At 37.2% G+C, this 26,397-nt stretch overlaps 1 long non-coding RNA gene across 1 annotated transcript; it reads left to right on the top strand.

Moving 5' to 3' along the window:
• LOC107053094 lies at window positions 1-24,745 on the top strand. The gene is made up of 3 exons (XR_005858199.1): window positions 1-67; window positions 11,422-11,590; window positions 21,827-24,745. It is a non-coding gene; the product is annotated as an uncharacterized LOC107053094 (long non-coding RNA).
• Window positions 24,746-26,397: the final 1,652 nt, after the last annotated feature.

Here is a 26,397-nt window from a genome sequence, read left to right as displayed (position 1 = left end):
CTTCTTCACTTTCGCTTGCTGCCGGGAGAGGAGTGGGTGTGCTTTCCAAGCCGGGCGCCTTCATCAAGTAAGGCTTTCGGTTTCGGAAACTCTCTCACTCTCTCTCTCTCTCCCTCTCTATCGCTCTTTCGCTCTCTCTCCCTCATTCCATTTGGTTTATTATACTTACTCCCAATTAGATTGTATTGTATCGTGTCATCTTGCATCTCAACATCATAGTTAGTAAAATAAGTTCTCCTTCTTAGATTGTTGCCACCGCTTCGTTTTTCTCGGGAAGTGAAGGGGGAGGGGGGCCCACAAGCCTACCGGCCCCCTGTCACGGGCACAGATCTATCTAGGTAACTCCGTGACAGTGTGGCTTCTTTATTGTTTTGATTTTTTTTTTTTTTTTTTAGTAGAACTCTTAACCAACATATTTTGAATAATGCAAAAGCCAAGTAAAGAAATATCTATAGGTATTTTGCTACAAACCCTAGATGTTTAGAATGGATACATGGCTTGTGTTTGTTTATTTCTTTGTTTGTTTTTAAATCAAAGCCAATCTCAAATCTAAAATGACCTCTTTACTTTGGAATAATTCATTATGAGTGTTGAAGAGGAAAGTTTATGTGGCTTAAGTAAATTAGTGAAAAGTGGAAGTCTCTAAACAATCTTCACTTTCATTTGGCCTTCTAGGACACATTATCCAAGTATGCTTTCAAAAAATTAATTATATTTTTAATCCAATCCAGCCCTAGCAGATCTGCACATTTCTTTAATAAATTACTGTTTCCATTAACTGACTCTATTAAAGTGGAGTCACTCTCAGGCAGTCACTGAAACTTGCCTTTTCACAGAGTCAGAACATGCTGTCAATGTACATTTACTGTGGACCTCTAGAAACAAGATCCTGAGTAAATATTATTGTGATGACACTTTATTTTTTAAACAAGCACACAGAAACACTACACAGTTCCAATTCTTCATACATTCATATAGTAATCCAGCTGTCAGTTCATTCTCCTATGGATCTGAAAAGCCTGGTTGAATTCTCTCCTCTGCATTTGTGAATTTATATATCCTACATTCCAAGCTACTGAACTATTCCAGCATGGGGCCCGAATATGTATATATTTGCTAGCCTGCATACTGAGCAGAAAATAATTCTGAAATAACGGGCTGCAATAGAGAATAAAAGTTGAAGCAGGACACTCTGATTTAGTTATTAGATGAAATTGCTTGGAAAAAGGAAACAGCTCAGCTCCCAGCTCTACTAAAGCCAAGGTGAGTTTTCTGAAGGGCTCTTTAATATGAAATGCCTTGGAGTAGAGATTGGATTATAGAGTGTTACTATAGGAATTTCTACTCCTTTATTAAAGGAAGTCACTTCCTATGCTGAACATTTTTGATTTTTTTAGAGGAGCTAACCCTCTGCCATTTGTCCTAGTTCATCCAGTATACACCCAAACACAATGCTTGAAGCCAACACACTGCTGCATAGCTTAGGAGCCCACCCAGAAGAGACTAGCAAGTAATTAAACATTAGATATTGCAATCTTCATTCAAAATAATTTCCAAAAGATAGAGGTCATTTTCCTAGGCTGCCTCCATAGCTGTTGATTTGTTCACCACAGAGTTTTCCAGATCAAGAAATTAACTTTTGCGGAGCCTTTCTTATACTGACTACAGGGTGACACTAGCTTTCTCCAGCTAAAATTTTCCTTTTATACTGCTCCCTCAACACCTTACTTACTTTGGGGGATTTAGTTTCTGCTTAGCTTTGCTGGATTATCAGTGCACAAAAGATGATTCCCTACAGGATAAGGCTGTAAGAAATAAGGAAGTAGAACCATCTTATTCAGTCCAGATTTAGATTGCCCTTTCAGGTTATTATATCTCCTCACTGCGCCAATTTCTAATATGTTTGTGCTCAGTGAACATACTACAACTACACATGCAGATCAATCATTTACAAACTGATTAGAAAAGGGCCTAGAGTAATGAAAATCACATCCCAGTGAAAACAGAGATATTTTTTTCTGTCCCACCCACACATTTGGTGTGGGGATATGTTATTTTCTTATTTCACTCTCAGTCCAAAAAGTAAAAACACTTAATTACACAATACTATAAGTAACTAGGGAAATTAATTTAAACCAGAAATCTCTAACATTGCCAAGAAGAATGGAAACAGTCAAGCTAAGTGCATATAAAGAGCTCATTTTATAGTATTGCTTCTCAACCTGTGAAGTGTGCCTTTCTCAGTGAGGTGAATGGAAATACAAATGAAGCATGTGCTGTGATGAGGCACAAAGGAGATAGTAACAGGGTGTGAGTGAAACATAGGATAAATTGTGATGCACTTTTTGGCAGTGTTTAAACTCAGGTAAAAATGTTGACTTTTTAAATTTCATCACAGTCCTACACAACAGAATTACATTCAGTAACTGCATAAGAGTATTAATTTTGATTATACCAAAAATATGACCTTTGGAATGCTTTTTTGCCTAACGACATACATCCAAACACTTTATTACTAATTTATTACTAATACTCCATATACTTTAATACTCTCCTTTGGGACTATGCAGCAATTTCTACCAAAACAAACAAACAAACAAAACAATAACAACAACAACAAACAGATTAAAGGCTACTCTATGTTTATTCATTTATGTTGAGTACACCTAATTTTTCTCAAAATCTGGAAGCTATTATTACCCAGGTCAATCTAATATATAAGTGGGAGAGTGCCTTGAAATTATATGTGGTGTAAATACAAAATAAAGGAATAAAGAGGTATGAATAAACCCTCTTTAGCAGAAGCCAAGTGAGTCAATTTAACTGATGAATAAGAGGAGAAAAGGGGCAAAAGTTTATCCCACAAATCAACTCTCAGGAAACTTGTTCCCAAGCACATATTTAAAGGCTTAATTCATACTGATCTGTTTCAAACCTTTAATAAGATACTTTGAATTTAAACAATCAAACTGAAAAACTGATTGCACAAATTTTGTGTTGTAAAGTTTGGAAACTCCCAGATCTTTAGTTTTTAATAACAGCATGAAAGCAGAGAATCTAGGGCAAGACGACTTCCTATCCTAAGTGACTTTCATGACTTATAACATTAGAAATACATCTTAAAGGATAGGGCATATACATCCTGCACTTCTTTGTCAGATTCCTGCTACAAAATAAACACACGCATGTCGTCCTTTCAGCTTTTGCTTAGAGGTGTGATATGTTTTATTGCCAGTCACATTTCTAGATGTCAATATTGATTTTTGGGTGAGTGCTGTAAAAGAATCTGCTTTTTGCATTGATATGTATTAAAGGTATCTTACTTGCATTTTCACCAATGCGAAGCAAACAGCCTTCTGATTAACTAAATCCCTTGAAGGGCTTTGCTAGTATCAGCTCCCCAAAAGAATAAAAGGTGCAAAAATCAAGCCTACCTGTAGAGACTATGTACAATAACAGTTCCTTCGTGCTGTGAGCAATGATTACTCTTCACATGCAAATGCAGAATACTGAGACTTCTGTCTTACTGCACTAGAATTGATAAGATAAAGAAAATCCTGCAAGATCCGTGATTTTTCTTTCTAAATTTTAATAACATTTAACAGCTCCCTATATCTATTTTTTTTCCAAACAGTTATATCATTTAATGGAAGAAAGACCTCACTAAAGCTGCCCCAGCAATAGTGAACAGTACTCTTTCCATGCTTCTGGAAAAAAAATCAGAACTACAGGAGTTTATATTTCTTCAGTGCCTAATAGCAAATACTGTAAATTTTCTCAAACATGCATCTTTTTATTTTCAAAAGTTAAATTCTGCCTCCTCGCTTCATACTGTTGCACAATTTACTATTGGCTCCATTAAGGCCAGGGAGAGGTTTCACCTTACAGTCGAACTGACAGGTTGTGGGACCATAACAGCAGCCCCGCTCCAAACCAAAGCTCCTGGCTGCATGCCTGTTTCTCTTCCGTCACACCAGCTCTGGTCCCAGCTGACCACACGGTGAGCAGACCCACAGAGCTAAGTCAGCAAAAAATGATCCCTGTCCTCTTTCTTCTTCTTCTTCTTCTTTTACTTTTTTTATTTTTGGTTCTGGTAGGTTTAACCCTTAAAAACAATTCAGTTGTGTGACACCAGAGAGGGAGAAGGATTGTATCGGCAGGAATGGAGAAACAGCAGTGGGAGAGGTGGGAGAGATGTCAGATGTGTATCTCTCTTAACACAGCACTCAATTTTCTGCCCTTCACCACAGCTGCATTCAGGAATGCATTGACCCCGATTGGACATACACCCAGGCAAAGAGCTTCCATGCTGTTTGAGTAGGGTAACCCAATGCAAAGAACCTGTGAAGTGGCCCTTTCTTGCATGCACGTGGTTACTGAAGTCCTTCAGTCACACCACACATGTGCTGTTGATATAAGGCATTTTGCCTAAGAGTCTGAGACATGCTGTGTCCTACTCTCAGCCTGGGAGGGGCTGGGGCAGGGGTTGCATTGCCTCCTACTTCCTGTCATAAACAGTCATATTCCTTGGATGGCAAACCGGAGACTCTGCAGTGTAGATATTCTCTTTTATTAAATAACAATGTTGATTTATTATAAATCACGATTTAATGGCTACAATACCTCATAGTATAAACACATTCTCAGATATTTGCAGGGTTTATTTCTCCTATTTTTAGTACAAAGAAGGCACTTACATCCTTATTTAGTAAACACTGCCATTTGAAAGGGGAATGAACACTGCTGAATATCACTGCTTGGTACTGTCAACTTTAGTATGCCCACATTATATTTCTAATTCTTTTTATTATTCTCCCTGATGTTGCAGTCTCAGTAAGAGTAAAATTCAACTATACAAACAAGACAGTCCCTCTTCATGAGTATTTCTTCTGCAACCTCTCCTGTCTCAAAGTGTTAGAATTTATTTGCATGCCTACTGAGTTTCAGTCACTGACACTTCTACTTTCTATTAATATCTCAAGTATTGCTTGAATGTTTACTCAGAGTTGTATTTAATTCTCTGTGCAGAAGCTGCTTTTTGCAAATATTGAAGATGATTTCATGTGCTAATGTACATGTCTATAATGTATATTTTCTTCTTTGAGGACATGACCAGGATTCAGTACTTAGAAAGCAGAAATAGTGTGGAATCAGGGGAAAAAAAGGGGGGGAGTGGGGAGGGGCTTATTTTGCAGTATTTGTGTGATTCAGACAAATTGGGAAGTACAGGAGTTTTTTCTAAAGTAAACATGTCTTTGGGCAATCTTCTGCTTTGGTTCTGAAGCTTGTACCTACTCACTAATCCACAAATCTCACTTGAGAACAGATATGAAAAGAAAGATGCTTTACTTGTTTTCTGACAAAGCACAGAGAGTTAAAGCACAGAGAGGCAGGCTCACAGAATCTGAGAAAACAGCAGAGAGAATGAGTGACATAGCAAGTGAAATATGAAAATACGTTTTCACAAGGCAGTTAAATAAGATAAACATGAGATAACCTTGATGACCATGTTTTGTTTAGTCATGGCATCCTTTGGTAAGTCCTGGTTATCTATTCCTGTCTATGTTTGATTTTGATAAATTATATACATGTGACAAGTAGATGAAAATCGGTGGAAAATGTGCTCCTGTGTAGTTTTTAAAGTACTTCTTATGAGCAGTGTTTTAAGTTCTGCAGACCACTTTTTTTTTTTTTTACCCTCTATTAACTTTCTTCACAACATCAGAATATTTATAGCAGATTTTTTAAATTATGTTATTTACATTCAATAAACACTAAAATTTGTTTCAAGCGTAGATGAAATAATCATTTGACACACATTTTCAGAAATGTGTAAATCAATCTAAAAGAATGGCTGTTTATATAACTGCCTCTCCTCTACTCTGTATTCGTAAGGTTTGGCCGTTGGTGTTAGTCAGATTTATTTTCAGGAATGCCACAGAAACCACAACGTTCAATTGCATTCACTTTCAGACATGTAAAAGAAACGCATTAAAACAATTAATAAAATTTTACTTTGGCTGTTCCCTGGAAGTTAGTTCGTGCAGTTTCTCAGTGCAAGGGTCTGAGCTGATCAAAATAATGAGCATAATCCAACCACTCACTTCTGCTCACTCTGAAGAAAGTCACACAAAAATATCATAGGACAAGCAGCACATTTCTCCAGAGCAATTATTTTCATCCTCTCTCCATGTCTCTTTCTCATTTTCTGTATGATTTCTCTGTTGGCATATGGATTCAAAGCTCCGTGCTATCAAAATGCTTCTCGTTAACCTACCAGAGCTCAAAATTGGTTTGGCTTCTGTAAGGTGGAGCTAATGAAAACAATGTTTTCTTCTTCTCAGTTCCCTCTGTAAAAAGTTTATCAAGTTGCATAAAACACAGCAGTTCTTTTTGCACAGGCAAGCAATCCTGTGCAGACTGCCACTACCAGAATTATGTACCAAAGTCTAGGGCAGCCTCCACAATGCTGAGAGTAGATTTACATCCTAGTGACATGATAAGAGAATTCAGTGCTTTGCTTTTTTTTGCTTTCCTTCTAGTAAAGAAAAAAAATGTAAAAGGAAAGGAAAGGAAAGGAAAGGAAAGGAAAGGAAAGGAAAGGAAAGGAAAGGAAAGGAAAGGAAAGGAAAGGAAAGGAAAGGAAAGGAAAGGAAAGGAAAGGAAAGGAAAGGAAAGGAAAGGAAAGGAAAGGAAAGGAAAGGAAAGGAAAGGAAAGGAAAGGAAAGGAAAGGAAAGGAAAGGAAAGGAAAGGAAAGGAAAGGAAAGGAAAGGAAAGGAAAGGAAAGGAAAGGAAAGGAAAGGAAAGGAAAGGAAAGGAAAGGAAAGGAAAGGAAAGGAAAGGAAAGGAAAGGAAAGGAAAGGAAAGGAAAGGAAAGGAAAGGAAAGGAAAGGAAAGGAAAGAAAGGCTTTTCACTGAATTAATTGTATTATGAATGTGCGTTGGGGGCGATGAGGGAGAGGAAATAGTTATAAGTACATTCAGTTTTACACCAGTGAAGTAAGAAAAGAGTAATGAGAAGGAATTCTAATACTAAGCATTAGTTTCTCATACTAAACTGCAAGATTACTTCGCAGTAAAAAAGATCAAGTTTCAGATAAATTGAAACAAGATTTTAACATACACTTCTTTCTTAGAGAATGCATACCTAGCAGTGATCTTTCCAACTTGGGAAGTTGTTTAAAACACATCATTTTCTTGATGTTGTACAACTGTTTTTTGAAGAATAAAACTCAGTTACAACACTAGATACTTTCACTTGTGAAGGAGACCTCCAGAACAACCTGGAATGCATGAATCTGTAAATGTTCTACAAAAATATCTGTATATATTCATGTCATGCAAGAAAATGTTCATTTCCTTATTATAATTATAAATACATTTCCTCTTGTACAAGCTGAAAGTCCAGAAGGGGTCAATTCCTACAGATCGTTTCTAAGGAGAAGCTGGTATAAATCTATGCCTTTTAAGTTAATAGAAGCAGTCATCAAATGTCTGCGTACTAAAAGCTTACAGCGCGTAAAGCAAAGCGTATGCTTGATGGATGTCTTCCTTGACTACATAGGACATGACAACCACAGCACCCAGGTTATAAGCGAAGAATTATCAAAGTATTCAGGAGAGATCTCCTGACAGTGAGAAGTTGAGGGCACGCTACTTCTGAACCTGCTGCAAATTTCCTTTGGGCTGTTTGATGCTTTCTCCCCACTGTGCACAGCACCTTCTGAAGAGCTCCATTCCCTGCTCTGATTCTGAGAGTAGACCTATAGTGGGCACTTCTTTCATTTCATCGCATCTGCTGCTGGCCTGGACATGCAGAAGTCATGGAAAAATACTCAGGAACTTCAAATGCCATCCAGGCAGTGTGCTTTAATGAGAACATGTCTGGGGAAAAGAATTATCTGAAATTTAGATAAACATATCAAAGAGATCAACAGCAATGGCCAGCAGTGTGCCCTCTCAGCCCAGAAAGTCAACTGCACTCTGGGCTACATCAAAAACAGTGTGCCCAGCAGATCGAGGCAGGTGATGCTGCCCCTCTACTCTGCGGTGGTGGGGCCTCATATGGAGTGCTGCATCCAGATGTGGAGTCCTCAGTACAGGAGTGATATAGACCTTTTGGAGTGCATCCAGAGGAGGGCCACAAAAATGATCCAAGGGATGGAATACCTCTCCTACAAGAACAAGCTGAAAGAGCTGGGGCTGTTCAGCCTAGAGAAGAGAAGGCTCTGAGGTGACCTGATAGAGGCCTTTCAGTATCTAAAGGGGAACTACAGGACTGAAGGAGACAAACTCTTTAGCGGGGTCTGTGATGATAGAACAAGGGGACATGGTTTCAAACTTAAAGAGAGTAGATTTAGGATAGGTATAAGGAAGATGTCTTTAACAGTGAGGGTGGTGAGCCACTGGAACAGGTTTCCCAGAGATGTGGTGGTTGCACCATCCCTCAAGACTTTCAAGGTGAGTCTGGATCAGACCCCAGGCAACCTGGTCTAGCTGTGGTGTCCCTGTTCACTACAGGGGAGTTGGACTAGATTCCCTCAAAAGGACCCTTCCAACTGTAAGGATTCTATGATTCTAATAAGTGTAGAAATAATCAGCTTGGGAACTGCATGCTAAGTTTAAAGCTGTGAAAATAACTTCTGACTTTTTTCTGCACATTTTCAGACAAAGAATATATAATATTTTCTTTTCTTTCCTAGCTATGAATTTATATATTAAAATTCCCCAGTGACCACTAAAATGTTGGCAAGTCAAGCTTTGAAAGAGGAGTTCCCCATACCATGGAACATTTTTTTGTTTATAATTGTAAAAAAAATAAACTTTCCAAAAGACATCTGTATGTAATATTCTTGATAAAGAGTAACTGAGAGAAAGCATCTGCTACATTCTTTCAAATCCAGAGCATGTAAAGCAAAAAAAAAAAAAAAAAAAAAAAAAAAAAAATTAGAAGAGTTACGTTTGCTTATTTTCTTATCTTCCAGAATAAAAGGAATTTTTCCTTCTGCCCACTATCAGCATACAAAATAATATTTATACTTGCAAGTGTGATCCCAAAAAATATTACTCAAGGATAAACACTTTTTCAAGGGTGAGAGAAATTAAGATGTTCTGTGTCTATCAGACATCAGAGCAGAGATCTGTAGGTTATAATTTCTGTAAGCTCATGCATTTTTTTACCTTTCTGATAACTGTGTTGTTGTTGTTTTTTTTTCCTCCTAATTTTGCTATTATTCTCTTCTGTTTCTCCAATGAAGGAGGAGAATATTCCATGTGATCTTGTACTAAGCACTTAAATTTAGGGAAAAAGACAAAAACAAGAACAACAAAAAAAAAAAAACATAAAATAACAAATAATCAGGACAATACTGGGACAAAATCTAACACCTTTTCTCAGCCACCTCAAGATATTTTCTGAATTAAATGACCATACCAAGCAGGATACATAGTAGTAAATGCTCTCCTGAAGGGAGAGTCGTCTCCTGGCTTATTCATCGCTTTGAGATCTTCCTTGGAAAGCAAGCAAGCAATTTTCAGCAGGTCTTCTCTGGAGAAATTTTATTGTTTGTTTTTGTTTAATATCAGTGCAGATAAGAAGCTCAGCACCTGCTTGTGTTTCTTCTTTTCTTCACTTACAACAGTGCACACAAAATCATATATATTTTAAATTACAGTCCAGTTTATAATCACTGATATACTTTTTAGAAGACAAGGAAAATAATAACGCATTTCATTATGACTATTGTCTCCATTCAAACCAAGGCACCACAAGTATGTGTTATCAACAGGCAGAAAGTAATTACTTGAAACCAGTTGCGCTATTTGAGAGATCACAGGCAGGCAGTGACATGGTGACCTTTTTCTAAATACCTAACTAAAGTCAAGACCAACAAGAAGCTGCAAAATGCTCTCACCTTAGTGTGTCAGAGCCTGTGCTTATAACCTCCCTCATGAAATTCCAGGACTCGAAGTGCAAGAGATGAGAATTTGGCAAGATGCTGAAGGGTAACTCTGTTTCTCTCTCAGAGGATGGTTTATTCCCCTCACTGTTTTCACAGGGGCTTCAGTAAGTTATTGTCAGGGCTTCCAGTATGCTTATATGTTTATTATCCCTCCAGTTTTACAAATGAGGAGCTTCAGAGCTGAGAAATGGAATGAACTGACCAAACCAATTAGGGAATTGATACCAGACTCAAAAATTAAATCCAGATGAGCCCATGAGCCAGTAAATCACAGATGATCACGGCATGTAAAAAACTTTCTTTTTAAATGCTGAGAATGCACTTGCCATAGCATAAGAAAAAAAATGAGCCTTGTTCATTTGTAATCAGAGCCATAGTGCAGAGGACATGGTTGAATCAGTACACTGGGTACAAGAAAATGTTAGGAGAATCTCCAATTTCCCAGGAGTTAATCTAATGGCTATATCTTGTCATTCCTAAACTCCTTTTTTTTTTTTTTTCCCCCATCAGGTCTGATTTGTTTATTTTATTTGTACAAACAAAAGACTGTGGTGCTTAAGACTACAGTCTTCACAGAATGAAAACAGAAGATTAATTGATCATTCTCAGGTTTTCCTCAGTGCACTGGGTGGTTCTATCTTTACTCCCTCCCCAACTCTCCCCCTTGCCTTCCTTCACTACTGATTTTAATCAGACAGAAAGGAAGTGACTGTTTTCCATAGAGAATGTTGATATTTGGTGAAAAAATAAGGGGTAGGGGAGTGAAAGGTGCACAGAAAACCAGAAAAAAAAATAGTTTACTGATAAATTCCTTTTTATCTTTCTCAAATACTGTTCAAGTGTGGGAATGGATAGAGCTGGCAGTCACTTTCGCTTAGCCGGAAATACCATCTTTAATAAATTCAGTTAAAGAACTGGATGGACACATAAATCTCTTTGTGTTTGTGACAGCAGTGGTGTAATGTCAGAGGAGATCTTAGAGCATTTAGCAGAGATCTGAGGTCAGCCTGCTTGCTATCTTTTTCCTCATGCCTTTTTGACACTAAATGGAAAGCTGAAATATTTAGACTTAAAGGAGTATTGCAAATGCAGGATATTGAGGTCATCTGCATGAGAACAGAATGACAATGGTCTGTGTAAAAACAGAAAAAAGAAATATTATACAAGCTTCTTCAAAATGCTGTATTTAATTGCACTGAGACTCCCTTTGCCTTCATTCCATCTCCCTAACCAACACTGTATTTGATTATGAGTAATCCACCCTTTAAGTGCCAGGCACCTTCAAGGCTCAAACTCTGAACTGGTCTCAAAAAAAGATTACTTTTATTACTCTTAGCTCTGTCTGGCTACTAGAATGTTAACAATCTTTTTGATTAACTGAGGAATAACCAACCTGTTCTGCTACATATGTTAAACTCTTTCTTCACAAAGCAGTTATTTTCTGCTGTTTCTTCACAGACCATGAGCCGTGCAGCTACACTTGTGGCTGGTGAAGACAAACGACTGCCCGAGTCTGCCATTATTTATGCTACCAAGTTGTTCCCAAAAGCACGAGTGCCACTCCTATGACTGACTGCTCCTGGCAGATTGCTCAGGTTCCTGTGTAGCCTGAACATGGTTCCCCATTGTAAGTGTCTAAATTATTGGGTTCATCAGCAGCCTGAGATCCAAAGTGCTTTATTCCCAACATTTGTGTACCTCTTCACTTGTAAATCATCAGTTGTCATCTTTGCTAAGACCCTTACATAAGTTTTTTTGTCTTGTCTGCAAGATTATTGTGGATCTTTTACACAAAATGTTCCCATCTGAAAGATCCTCGAAGTCCAAGCCCATGACTTTCCATAAATGCAGAAATGTGTGATTAGATCATAACTTCTCGTCTTCTCCTATATACTTCCATATCTGACTGAAAGCTACCTTCCTATTTCCCATGAACCTAATGCACCCTGGATCTATCTCAACATAGCTTTCTGTTATACGCTCCCATCCCTACCCTTTAATATTCGACTAAAGATATCATCAAGCTGGAAAACTGATTGTTTTCACTGATTTTGTTACTTGGAATATAACATCTCCCTCTATCTCAGCAGTTTCCCATTCCAGCCTTAGTCCTTGGCGAAAAAAAATTCCAATCTCACTTTGTGTCATTTTTTCTCTCAATTCTTTTTTTTCTCTTTTTACTCAAATGATTTGGGATAGACTTTTAAATTCATTCGCTGCAAACAAAACTAAGAGTTAATATAGTTTGGAGCTCATTTCCTATGAAATATAAAATACATTCTGATAATGTAATTTCAATCTACTTGCACTGAAATGATTGCTTAGTTTATTGTTAGAAATCACAAATGCCTTTGAATAATGAGTATTTTAAATTGTTGTATGTAATATTCCAAATATCAGTCCCAAGGAATAATCACAGTGCAGAGACTGTAAATATTATTTTTAAGAGACCTGAAATTTCAGAATGGTATTTTTTAAATAAGGTAGTTATTTCACAGGTTTTCCAAAAGTGGCCACTCAGTAACAAAATGATTCAATAACAAAACAAAATCCCCAAAGCCACACCATCAAACAATTTAGCTATTATTATTGTTATGAAACAACGTTGTTACATGATTTATAATAATTTACATGATGCTTTCTCTTCAGAAAATATTTGGTAGTTCTGTCTTCATCCTACCTTTTTGTTTCTTGAAAAAGATAATATATACTGTAAGAACCAATTAGCATTTTTAGTTTTAAAAAAATGCAAAAAAAGAAACTTGTCCTTATTTTCAATGTTGTGACTAAAGAGAAATTTGCTGAGGAGATAGAGATGAGAAACTAAATTAGTGCTACTTGTAAATTATATTCTTAGGTCTTTTCCAGCAGTGACTTCTTGGTTTTGCAGCAAATGCTTCTAATATTTTCCAATTCAGAGTGCTCCCTTGCTGTGAGCCTTCTTGCTATGAGGCCACCTGGGATCAAAGCTACTTTCTCCCTCCTGTGGTCCTAACTAACTCCATTAACTCTAATTACAAACACTTCTGTTATACCAGACAGACTTTATGGCTTCCAATGAGTGAGCCTCATAGAGTAGAAAGCTCACGCGATACTACTGCCAGTTCCTTCTTCAGCATTATTGCTTGCCATACATTAACCTCATACATAGTTAGCTCTGGAGGTAGAATTACTTCAGTTTTTACACTGTGCAATCAAAAAAGATACTTAAATTGTGTTCTGAAGCACATGATACCAGAAATAAATGAGCTTGGTGAAGCCAAAGGCATTATGGTATTTACTTTTCATATGTACCATGAGGCTTGGGATGTGCTTAAAGTATTTATTGATGCCATTAATATAGTTTTCTAAATGCACAATGCCATAAAGCAACAGCATCTAATTCTATACACATAGCACAAAGAAAAACAAGCATCAGTTGCTCTCAGCTTGTTTCTTGATGTTAATGTTTTTTCAAACTGTTCCTTGAAGCTTCAGTAAAAAGGAAGATTGGAAATACTCAGTTTAATTTAGCAAAAATTGCACATGAGGTTTTGCAGACTTTACCTAAATGGGGACTAAAGCATGTTTCTGGATTGGCATGTTCACTGTCACAGATGAAAAATGCCTCACAGAGACTATGGCAAGGAAAGCAAAATGGCTTCCAGAGATGCAGAACCAAACACAGTCTGTGGTGGAAAGAACCTCCTCAAACCCTACAAGAGATGAAATCAATTTGTCAGTAATTAAACAGCCTTTACAGCAACTAAAGAAACTTTAGTTTCTTTTCCACAGCTGTTCACAGAAGCAACTAAACATCAGCTGGTATCTCTCGCCTCTACCTCTGTGTCCAAGAAAGTTTGGATACGCTTTTAGTGTCTTTTGCTGGTCTGTAGAGCCAGCTGTATAGAACGTCCCACCATGGCTGGGCATAGACCAAACCATAATCATCACCAGGAACAGCTTCAGTTTTTCACTGTGACAGCCAGTCTGGTATTCAAAATCTTCTCTTTTCTTCCCCACTATGGCATATTGAGTGACTTGTTTCTTCAGACAAAGGTTTTACTACACTGAGGATAAGTGAGGATGTCAGCTCAAGAGAACAGAATGAATTGAAAACGAAACTGTGCTACAGGAAAATCAAAGTGAGATCCTCTAACTTCACCACCTAAAAGGTACATACCCATCCAATTATCTAGGCTTCCCCATCAAGGAATAGGAAGATACAGGGAATTTTTAGATGGATCATCCCATCTACCATGGATATCTACTTTAAAATAGGATCATATATTTTTGAAATGTTTTTTTTCCTCTTTTTTGTTTTTGTTCTTGTTTTGACTGATTTTGTTATTGTCATTCTTGTTTTGAAATAAACATGATTATAGAGACAAGCACATTGGAAATTCTTAAAAGCATCCAACTGTTCATTTTTTAAAAAGCTTCATTTTTTTCTTTTTGTTTTCTTTTTCCTTTTTCTTTTTCCTTTTTTCCCCCACAATATCAGGATTTCTGTTTTTTCATAATTCTACTAGTCAGGATTTTTAAGATTTTTCTTCTCTAGCTACAGAGCAGTTTTGCCTTCACACAAATGTTAAAAATTGGTGACTCCAAAATTTCAAAATTAAAATTTTTTTCCTGACATACAAATATATATTCTGCAATGTTACTGTTGACAAGGAAAGAAATTATTGCTGCCATTTCTTAAAAATTTTGAAGAAATATTTTTAGCTGTACCTAGAGTGGTAGCTGAAACTGCTACCATTAAGAAATGGATTTTATTAGTTATTGGGGAAAATTGGTGTCTAATTCAGTTTAATCACATTTAATCACAAATACATTCTTGGCTAACCAAAGCTGTATAAAGTATGTGCAGAGTTCAAGTTGTGACCCAGCCCTGCTGCCCCTCCCAAATCTGTGTCCTGTTTTCTAGAAACGAAGAAAGATTATTTTACCAATGAAGTACTTCAGAAGCAATAAAATGTTATTATCATTATCTTTTCAGTTAAAAAAAAAAAAAACAGAAACAACAACAACAACAGAAACGAGGGAACCAAAACTTATTTAATGTCAATTTAACTTTCTAAGTCTGAAGATGTGTAATGTTTTGTCTCACTGCTATTCTTACCCAGACAAATTCTGTCTGCAGAAATTTGGAGTTTATCTGAGAAAAGACAGCATTAAACTTATGTCCAGATCACAGCCTGGCTTCCAGCCATACAAGAAAACAGAGAATCATAAACTGTCCCCTTACTCACTAGACATCTCAGGTTTAACCTCAAGAGAAATTTCCAGAGAGTAACTACTTCCCATCTTTGTATTTGCCAGGATCAAGACTGGTGGCATAAACAGTTTCACTGTCTCTCTCCAAAACAGATTATCCAACCTGTGTATGCTGACTCAGCAACGAAAGAAATGTTCCAAACATAAATTTGATATCATATTTCCCCATTTCACTAAAAGAATGCCAGTCTGCCTCCAAAGTTGCTGTCAGGAAAGTGCAGTTTACCCCCAGCTAGTATTTCAGAGGATTTACTCTAAAGTCAATTTTCAGCTTTTAGTACTCTGTCAGGAGGTGAGTTTGTGAAGGACATAAAGTGTGAGAACAGGGCAGCAAATCTGAAATAGACCAAAAGTTCCTGCAGCTTGCTGTTCAGTTTTAGCAATGGCCAAGTGTAGACACCACAGAATCACAGAAGCTCAGAATGTTTTAGGTTAGAAGGAACCCCTGGTCCAACCCTAAAAAAAAAAAAAAAAGAAAAAAAAAAAAAAGAAATGGGAAAGGCTAAATTGATGGACATCCTGAGACAGAGGTAGTAGTAAGTTTTAAAAGATACAAAGCCATTCTCTTCCATCAGATTAAACACTTCTCACAGCCTTCACGCACTGTGACAAGTTCCACATCTTGAAAGCTACAGGGTGAGGAGCCTCCATTTTGTCTATTTCGAACATGCTAACTGCTGTGTGATGACCACCAGCTCATAAAGCAGAGAAGACACATAAAAATTAATCTCCATTCCCAGTCACATCACTCATGATTTCAGAGGCCTCTCTCATGTTTGCACCTTATCTAGTGTTTCCTATGTTGAAGAGTCCTAATTTACTTACTCAACCCTTGCACAGAATGAATAGTTCACCCTTAGTTACCTTTTCTGAATTTCTCTAAGGGTCACTGCCAGAGTAATTCAGAACAGTAAAATTATTTCTTCTTCTGAAGCATTGCCTGGTGGAAGATGTTCTACTTTCGCACTGCTTAAGGTTGCCAAGGTCCCCGCTAATTCAGCTGAGTTTGTTGATGTGAAAGCTCTTCCAAACCACTTTCATTTTAATCATTCTTCTTGTTTGTAACAAATTAAAATAATGTAACCATTTGATTTTGTTTTTTCAAAGCACACAAATATTTTTCTTGCCTTGTGTGAGAAACAAATGAAGTTCAAATACAATAACTTTTGTGATGAAATAAAAATGCTGCATATAAGGGGGAAAGATTTGCAGGATATTCACATGGGGATTTTCCATTACAAAGTTTGTCCAAGGACTGGATGTCTTGTGAATTTCTTCCAAACTGAAATGAGTGGTGGTTGGATTTAATAGTAACAGGGCTTTTTCCTAAGACTTACTTACATAAAGCATTCTGAGCATTTGGTGCTTGATTGCTGGAAGTAAGCCTGTTTGTTTGATTGTGTCCTAATTAGGTAGAGTTCTTGACACATTACTGAATTGTTGCCAAACTTAATATTATTGATTTTTAATATGCGATAATGAGAATGGAATCTGGAAAATAAATTAGAAGTTAACCTAAGAATACATTAGTTTCCCTTTTGTACTTTATTTCATTCTTCGTGTTCAGTAGGTTACATTCCCAAAAGTAATCTCAAAAATTGTCCTGACAGTGGAAGCACAGAAAAATGTGAAAAATTGCATATACATGTAAAATTGCTGGCCTAATTCTGGTAATGAGGCCCATCTGTATATTGGACAAACATTATCTTCATCCTCCTTTCCCTCCTCATGAAAAACTCCTGCTACGTTTTCACTCACTTTGTAATTTGAGCTATGAATTGATCTTCCTGCATGTGCTGTGCTGGTGAGCATTAATTTTGCTCCAACGAAAGAGCTGCCATCATTTTTCATTTAGATAGGAAGAAAGAATATTCCATTGTGTAGCAATCATCTTGGAATGCTGTGTGCCTGTCTGAAATGTTTCCAGAAAGCACAGATAAATGGTGTGATATTTGAAAAACAGGGCACCATATATTTTGGATAGTTTCTAGGAAAGTTTGCAAGATATCCCAGACTGGCTCTGTCTGTGAGGTCTGAGACAGTCTTTCTGACAGCATAGATCTGTTACTTATCCAACAGGGAGCCACTTGTTTCACCCTCTTATTTTTGAAGGAGGAATTGAAACAATATGCCATCATGAACAGTGAAGCCTCACGAACTCCAGATGACAGTAGGCCTGATGCAGCAAGAAGTTGCAGCAAATGCTTTCCATGGAACACATAAGCACCTCCATTGCTAGTGTTCAAGTATTTTTCCCAAAACCCAAGTCCTCTGCTAGACAGACAAGATGTATTTATGGAGACAACAGAAATGTCTCTTTCCCAAATGGGAAGAAGGTTCTCTGAACTAGTGCAAATGTAATCACTTGGATGCTCCTTGTTCTCACTGAAGCTCAGGAGGCAATTTTTTTTCTTCTAATCCATTTCCTTTCCATTCTTTGTGATGAGCAAGGCAAGGATATGTCTCTCACAGGAGTCTGATTCATGCATTCCTGATCTTTCTGGGAACTGATAGTTCAAATAGCAGATAAGTTTCATTTGTAATCTCTAGAACCTTATAAACTTTATGAGCATGTAACTAGGGAAAAGGAAAAGGAAAAGGAAAAGGAAAAGGAAAAGGAAAAGGAAAAGGAAAAGGAAAAGGAAAAGGAAAAGGAAAAGGAAGAGGAAGAGGAAGAGGAAGAGGAAGAGGAAGAGGAAGAGGAAGAGGAAAAGGAAAAGGAAAAGGAAAAGGAAAAGAAAAAGAAAAAGAAAACGGATAAGAAAAAAAAAGCACTAGAAAATGACTTTAGGTAGTAAGAATGGGTAATTCTAAGGATCATGCTGCACAAAGCCACTCTTCTCCTTTTGAGAGGAAGGGAAAGAAATGTTCCTCGCCAGTAGACATTTTCATAGGAGCTGCTCCATTAATGGTCTGAGGCTAATTCTTCCATCATTTTATATGTTTAATGGGTCTCTGCTTTAAAATGTACTATGATAAGCTTGTTTGAGTGAGAAGTAGGAGTGGGAAAATTTTCACTCACTGTTGAGGGAGGCTACGTGCCTCAATAGGAATAAGCTTTCCACTTTCTGCTATCTAAATGCTATTAGGATGAAAATGTTGCTGGATTTTTTTTTTGTTGTTGTTTTTTTGTTGTTGTTTTTGCTTTTTCCTTAAGGCACGCTTAAGAAAAAGTAGGTAATAGAAAATATGCAGTTTCTCTGAAACTGTCAAATATAATCCATCTTGAGCATAAATTAGGTGGTGTCGTGGCAAAAAAGAAAACCAATGAGATATTCAAGAAAAAAAAATAAAAAATTTAAAATATTAACACTTAGAAATTTTTGCATTTACCCAGTGAAGAGTTTATAAAGTAAAACCTTTGTCCTGTATTAATTAAACATATAACTTATCTAGTCTCTATCTCACAAGTTTGATATAATGTTCATATTCATTTTTTATGATTAATTTTCCATAATTTTTAGGAACCCTAAACACTGCTGTTCCTTTTTTAAATGGAGGAATGGCAGGGAAAGTTGTGGTTCTGCAACCACTAGTTCCACTGGTTCCAGTTTCTGTTGTGTAACACCTAAGAGCTACCCAGTATTGCCCATTTTGGCCTCATTGAATGTTTAGCTAATGTCAGCATGATGATAGCCAGCTCTGAAGAAGCCACTTTGCGTTACTTAATTCTACTGTAAATATACAGTCACTTCTATCTTCCTCAATGACTCTTCCAAATCAGCAGCTAGATGAAAAGCAGCTGGATGAAGATCAGCTGGATAAAACTGGTCCTAACTAAACTGTAGTGATAACTGTAGGAAAACACCAGCACTCTGGGTAAGTTTTCCTCTTTTCTAGTGCCCACTGCCATAAGAAGCTATCATCACCAGACTTCTAAACTGATCCTCAACTTCCAAACTGATTGATGCCTCGGACTGTGCATAAACAGGCAGACACACACGTACACATGCTCATGGAATATTTGGGAACATTTCTGTGATGCAGTGAAGTCTCCATGGGCTTTTCATGAGCTTTGAAACCTCCTGCTCTCAGAGCAACAAGTTCTTGAAAATCAAAATTCCTTTCTGATTCCAATTAAGAACTGGTTTCTTCAGTGCTATTGCTCAACAGTAAATTGTTCACAAGAAACAGTAGATACCCAAGCTACATACCAATCAAATTGTCTATCTTGGGACAAGTTGGGAAATGAAAAGCAAAAGCTTCTGAAATATTCTACTGTTAGAATGCTGAAGGCAGTTAACAAAAGTAAAAAAATATTATTTATATTTTATAATATGACTGCATGTGGTGTCATCTGCAAGTATTCTGTCATACCATTTTCAAAATGATTTAAATGCTGGTTTTGTATGCCTTTCATTAGCTTTTCAGCACCTGTTTTTGCAAATACAAGTACAAAGTCTCAGGAATTGTGAAGGACAGATTTGAGAGGAGTGCAAATTTTAATACTGATACATAACTTTGTTATCTGTGAATTAGAAAAAAACTGCATATGAAAAAAAGCTAATTAAAAAAAACTCTTATTCAGTGTTATATCAAGAACCCAAGCTAGATAAACACTACATTCTACTCCATAACTTTTTCAATTGGAAAATATCTTTTTTTTTTTAAAGAAAAATACCTTTTTAAAACCAGAATTCCACAGAATCACAGAATTGTAGGGTTTGGAAGGCACCTCCAACACCCTGTTGAAGCAGGTTTCCTACAGGAGATTGCACAGGAAAGCAACCAGGTGGGTCTTGAACACCTCCAAAGAAGACTCCACAGCCTCTCTGGGCAGTTTGTTCCAGTATTCTATAACCCTCCCAATAAATAACCTGTCATTAAAATACAGATTTATCTTATATGGACATATATTTCAATTTGAGAAAAAAAAAATAGCTCTATATTTGATGTCAATGCCATGATGGTATTTTGATTAGCTTCAGTCAATTTTTGAAATAACTGCTCTTTTACAGTATCAGCCAAGAACAACTCTAATAACCATCCCCTGAGCCACTAACTATAAACAAAAGATTGCTAGGGATGCCCACCCTCTTGCTTTACCATGAGGTAAAATGCCGTTTGGAAAGTGCAAATAGTAATTTATTACAATAACGAAATTCAGGCACAAAGGATTTTTCAGGCCCCTCAGAGGCTCATAGGGTTGTCATCAGCATCGCAGAAGTTGGAGGTCTATAACTAGCAGTGTTCCCCATGGATCAGTGCTGGGTCTGGTCTTGTTCTACATCTACATCAATGACCTGGACGAAAGGATAGAGTCCACCCTCAGCAAGTTTGCTAATGATACAAATCTGGGAGGGCTGACTGAAACACATAAATGCTGTGCTACCATTCAGCAAGATTTGGATAGATTGGAGAGTTGTGCAAGGAGGAACCTCATAGGGTTTAACAAGAATGAGTGTAGAGTCTTTTATCTATGGAGGAATAACCACATGCATCAGAACAGGTTAGGGGAAGACCTGCTGAAGAGGAGTTCTGCATAGAAGGACCTGGGTATTCTGGTGGAAAGCAGGTTGGCCTTGGGCCAGAAGTGTGCCCTTGTGGCCAAGAAAGTCAACGATATCCTGGCTTCTGTTAGAAAGAGTGTGGTCTGCAGGTCGAGGGAGGTGGATCTCCCCCTCTACTCTGCCCAGGTGAGGCCACACTTAAAATACTGTGTTCAGTTCTGGCATCCTCAGTTCAAAAAAGCCAGTGATCACCTAGAAGGAGTCCAGCAGAGACCCACAAAGATGATAAAGGGAAGATGCATCTCCTGTTCTAGGAAAGGCTGAGTAACTTAGGTCTTTTCAGGCTGGGGAAAAGAGACTGAGAGGGAATCTGATAAGTGTTTATAAATATCGAAAAGGAGGTAAGAGGCAAATGGACTCTTCTCAGTGGTGTGTAGTGAGAGGACAAGGAGCAATGGTCTAAAACTTGAACATTTGAAGTTTCATACAAACAAGCAGAAGAACTTTATGGTAAGGGTAACAGAGCACTGGATCAGGTTGCCCAGAGAAGTTGTGAAGTCTCCTTCTACAGAGATATTCAAGACCAATCTGGATGCCTATATATATGACATATTGTAGGGTACGTGCTTTAGCAGAGGGGTTAGACTTAATTATCTCTTGAGTTCCCTTCCAACCCCTGCAATTCTGTGTGATTCAGTGATTCTGATTCTATGAACTACTGCTGCATGGTTTTGTAACTTTTGCCCTAAAAAAGGTTTCAGGAGTATGTAAGTCTTGCTGTGCAGTCTGTCCTGAAACAAAAGGATTCATCATGTAGCTTTTACTCTTTTCTAGTGAAATTTTTGGGAGTATTTTCAAACTGAATGAATATATATTTTTTAATCCAAATTTTCTTCATTTCTTAAACAAAGACCATATTTTGACAGCATCCTAAAGAGAATGATATGATTTTAAAATTTTCTATCTTTGAAACTGGGGGTTAGACCAGATGACAGCCAAAGTGGCTGCCTTCATAATGCCTGCTGGGAAAGGTCCCAAGCAATGCTTCCCAAATTTTACCTGAGCATGTCTGGAAGAATGCTAGTTGCACCTGAATGGGGGTCAGGGTCATTGCTTAAGACACTATCCTGTATCTCTTTTGTTTGTTAATACAGAACTTCGTAAAGAGACACTGGAACTTGGGAAGGAAAATACAGCAGAGATGGTGGTACCAGGAACTTGGCTAAGAAGACAGAAGCAACTTCTTGTATTTATGTACAGTGGTCTTTCCAACTGATAGTTACAAAGGGAGAGGAAGTAATTTATTGTTTGTTTATTTATTTGTTTGTCTAAAAAAAAAAAAAGTGAGGTTTTATAATGTTCAGATTATGTGAAATAGTTTTTTATCCGTATAAACAGATAAAACGCAAGGTTGTTGTAAACATTCCTAGCTTCGAATAATGTGCGTAGGCACTCTGTGGGAGGCAGGAATCGAATGGGAATAAGCAAGTAGTTTTATTTTAAAATGTACTGAGAATCTTTATAACATCTTCTCTGTGGTTTAATATGCACATGTAACTGCTGGATTGGTACAACAGGTTGTAACAAATCAGGCATATAAAGCCAAGACCTAATAAAGATTTGCATAAATGGACTATATCAGGTCTGAAGGAACAAATATAAATTTATATATAAGTTATGCAAATATAGAAAACTTGACAAGTACCAAAATGTGCATTTAACTGATAGTTAGCGGCCATAAAAAGAATATTTGGCAAATAATATGTGTATAAGAAAGAACTTTTTACAGTAAGTATATAATATATATCTACCAGAAAATAATAACCACACTTTTAATATCACTTAAATATAATTTTATCTACAGAAATGGTTGTAAAAATTATTCCAGTCTCAAGGGCAATATATGCATGTTTGCTTTAAAATGTCTTCTTCCCCTCAAGTTAAACTCTAAGGAAACTTGTGTTTAAGTAACATCAAGATTTTGATGCAAGCCAAGAAACTCAGAACTAAGGCTGATACAATCTTCGGCGCATGCTGTGATATCTATTCCTCCTCTTCACAAAGCCATGAGCAAGGGATGAGGTGTCAGCGTAATGCTGAATTTTCTGGCTTTTCTCAGCTCATGTCACAATATAAACAGTGCTTAAGCATGGGGAGAGGGGATTGTATGTAATAACAATATAGGGTTACATTAGACAATTTTCCATTTTTTCCCACTTATTGCTGAATAGGCTGTTTTATGACTTTTGGAATTCAAATTGCAGCTAATTTGACCTGTGCTTGAGTGTGTTTGGCTTGAAATGCAAATGTCTTGTCCAGTCATATATCCCCAAGGTCTCCAAAAGAAATACATAAAAAATATTCTCTGAGCCTCCCAAAGAAAAAATACATCCCTAAATGCAAAAGAAAAAGAAATAAGGTATGTTCTTTTGTGCAATATACATGCACACTCCATCTATAAGGCACATCTTTCTGTTTGAATTCTAGGAGCAAGAATAGTAGAGGTGTTCTGACCATTTTATATTATTCTTTCTCTATTTTTTTTCATCTGAGGAGAAAATGTCTAGACTCTGCTTTCACAATACTCATGATCAAAGATCTATACACATGTAGAGAGCACAAATGCTTTTGAATTACAAGGGATGCTCTGAAAGTAATGCCTCCCACTTTATTATGTTGGCCCATGATGTCAGAGGTGGATGTTTTGTTCTATGACAATAGAGGCTGAACCTTTCCTCCAATATTCGGTTACATTTTTTTGCTGTCTGATGAATGGCAGCAGAGGGGTAGTCTGACAAAATGGCGTGGACATGGAAGTGTATATGAAGCAGAACAGTCATTACCTTCAGAGCGATTTTTTTTTTTTTAATGACTGTAATGTAATAGTTGTATTTTGCACACAGAATAAACCCTTTGTGCAGCCTACTGTTTTAGTACTGGGTGAAGTCTACACCCATTACCATCTTCCACTTTCTACACTGCTCCTCCCCTTCCCAGACTTTTTTCTTTTCCTGTTCACATTTCTCTAATGCTCCAGTTCTGTCCATAAATCTGGACATTGCAGCCAAAGCAGTAGTGGACTGGAGATAGAAGGGAAAGGTCAAGTAGAGCTCTGTATATTTTTAGTGGCTAGAAGTTATACTGAGAAAGATAAAGAAAGGTGATAGGAAAGGATGATATCTGAAGAGCAGTCAATGAGGAAAGGAAACTGATAAAGTAGAGTGGAGAGGGAAATAGCTTCAAGTAGGGGGAAGGAACCCAGTGAGCACAGAGGAAGACTTCATGTGGTAAGCTGGACCTTAAATGTTGAGAGATGAGAAATAATATCTTTAAAATTAAAAGAAGGAAAAATAACCTAAGGAAATCCCCAAAGCCCAAGAACCCTGCATCTACAGTTAGATTGCCCAAGTGCACTTCCCATCAGCACAACCATTTCAAATCAAGGAAACCGCTAGTGAGGCCAGCATTAACCAACCTCAGTTTACACATCTTACCACCTAAACATTACAGTACCCATAGCTATTTTCAGCACCCTCAACCTCATAATAAAAAACCTTTAATTTTAGCATATGACCTTGTATCCAGTTCTTCAAAAAGTGTCTTTGTTCTGACCTCATGTTTATCTTTCTGGTGGCTAAGTTATTAGCTGTCTTTGCTTGGCGACGACAAACATCAAAGTAAGTGTCTTTGAAAAGCATTTTGCGAAATTTGAGGAACTGCATAGGTATTTTATGTTAGAGATGAAAGGATGTTTTTAAGTAGAACAGATGAGGCTGTGAATGTATATGTACATTACAAAGTTTATTTAACATCCTGCTTCTATTTTTTTCAGTATTCCAGTATATTAAGCATCCTCGATCACCCCAGATATTTCAGAAATTTATATTAATGCTGGTATTTTTGTTGCTATATAATATTGCTTGTATCCAGACTATTAGCCTTACTTATGCTTTTTCTGTGATTTTGCATTTCCAAAGTTTTTTTTTCTTCCTTGTTATTCTTTACAACACTGTGTGTGATTATTCTGCTAATTTTTCTATAATTAAAAAATATATATATCAGCTCTTTCAGTACTAGCAGATTCAGAATTTCTCTTCCTTTCTTATGCTACTTGACTGGCTGTGGAAAGTGAAATTTCATTCCATATTTTTTGTTGGCTGTTTGTTGTCTAAGTATTACACCAGAATAGTACACACTGATGAAGACATTACAGAGAATGCTGTAAGATAAAGATGGCACCACAGAACTAGAAGTCTGGACAAATCAAGATAGTGTGATACATATGCGAGGAAATATTTATGTGTATATGCATATGTATATTGAAATTAATAAGCAGTCAGTTTTCATGCTGTTTTCAAATGAAAAGAAAATAACACTGAGACAGAGGAATGTTACATGTGGTGTTTATATATGGAGATAATTGATATCTGATTCCTAAGCAGTTGACACATTCTCTTGGTTCAGCAAGCAGTAGTTTACACAGCAGTCTCCTCAGAAGTTCATATGAATAAGTTGTCTGGCTCTTTTTCAGTCTTTTTCTGAGAACAAAATATACATTCAAAAATTGGATAATCAGGATCTCTCTCTTTCTATTTAAAACTTTCAAGTTACTTCCCTAAATAAAACAGCTAGTTACTGAGTTCATCTTAGCTCAGAAAGTTGGTTTTGCAAACTATTTAGTGCAGCTCTCGGTGTAAAAAGAAAATATTCTGCATTTAACTTAGCACTTATCTCCACAGTCAAAATAAAGGGATTGAAATTAATTAAGGAACTGACACGAGTAGAACGGTAGAAGTGAAATAACATTTTGCAGGCATACTAAGAAGCATAAAACAACACCTAACCCCCTAGATTAAAGAGAGATCTAAGCAACCATTGTATACACTCCTTTTCCAAATCGCACCCTGATCCTTGGTCACTTGACTTTACTCCTATGAGTGATTGTATGGGTCTCTGAGGAACTACTCACAAGTGTTAAGCAGATGATAACTGTTTCCAGAAATAAGCTTAGAAGAAATACATACTTATTAATCCTGCTGGAGGATTTCAAGGAGGAGCTGGAACAAATTCCATGCAAGCATTACCCAAACTTCGGAGAAGAAGACATTTCTCTTTCCATAAGCTAACCTGTGATCTTAGCATGTAACCTCAGGAGTCACTGTCACATAGGAAGAAACACATAGGCGTGTGTGTAAGTAGTATTTAGCTTAGGGAGGGGGAGATGTTGTAGTAGGCGTCTTGCAGGGCTACGGGATGTACGGGACAGGCCTCTCCCTAAGCATAGAGAGACAGTGCTATCGTGCTGACCTTGATGCAGAGAAAACAGGAGAAGAAGAAGGATGGGAAAAGAATGTGGAAATGGCCAAATAAGGCACAATGTTATCTGGTGTGAACCAATCAGAGTGGGACATGACAACACAGTTTTGTAGGTAAAATGTATATAAGCTGTGTTTCGTAGTGAATAAACGCCATTTTGCTGCTTATCATATTGGTGCGTGCCGGCAGTCACTTGGCCCTGATCAAGATATCGATCAGTGCGTGCAGAGGCCTAACACAGGCGGCTAACATCGTTGTTGCTGAATGCAACAGTTCTAAAAAGATAGGGAGGAGAAGGAAGTAACATTGAGTTTCCACAGACAAGGAAGGGTCAAAGCAGTTATTTGCTATTAAAAAAATGACCACAAATAAATCAGGTTTTGTTTGTTTGTTTGTTTGTTTGTTTTTG

Source organism: Gallus gallus, chromosome 3 (genome assembly GCF_016699485.2).
Source record: "Gallus gallus isolate bGalGal1 chromosome 3, bGalGal1.mat.broiler.GRCg7b, whole genome shotgun sequence".
NCBI classification, from domain to species: domain Eukaryota; kingdom Metazoa; phylum Chordata; class Aves; order Galliformes; family Phasianidae; genus Gallus; species Gallus gallus.
This window is presented reverse-complemented; position numbering and strand designations above follow the sequence as displayed.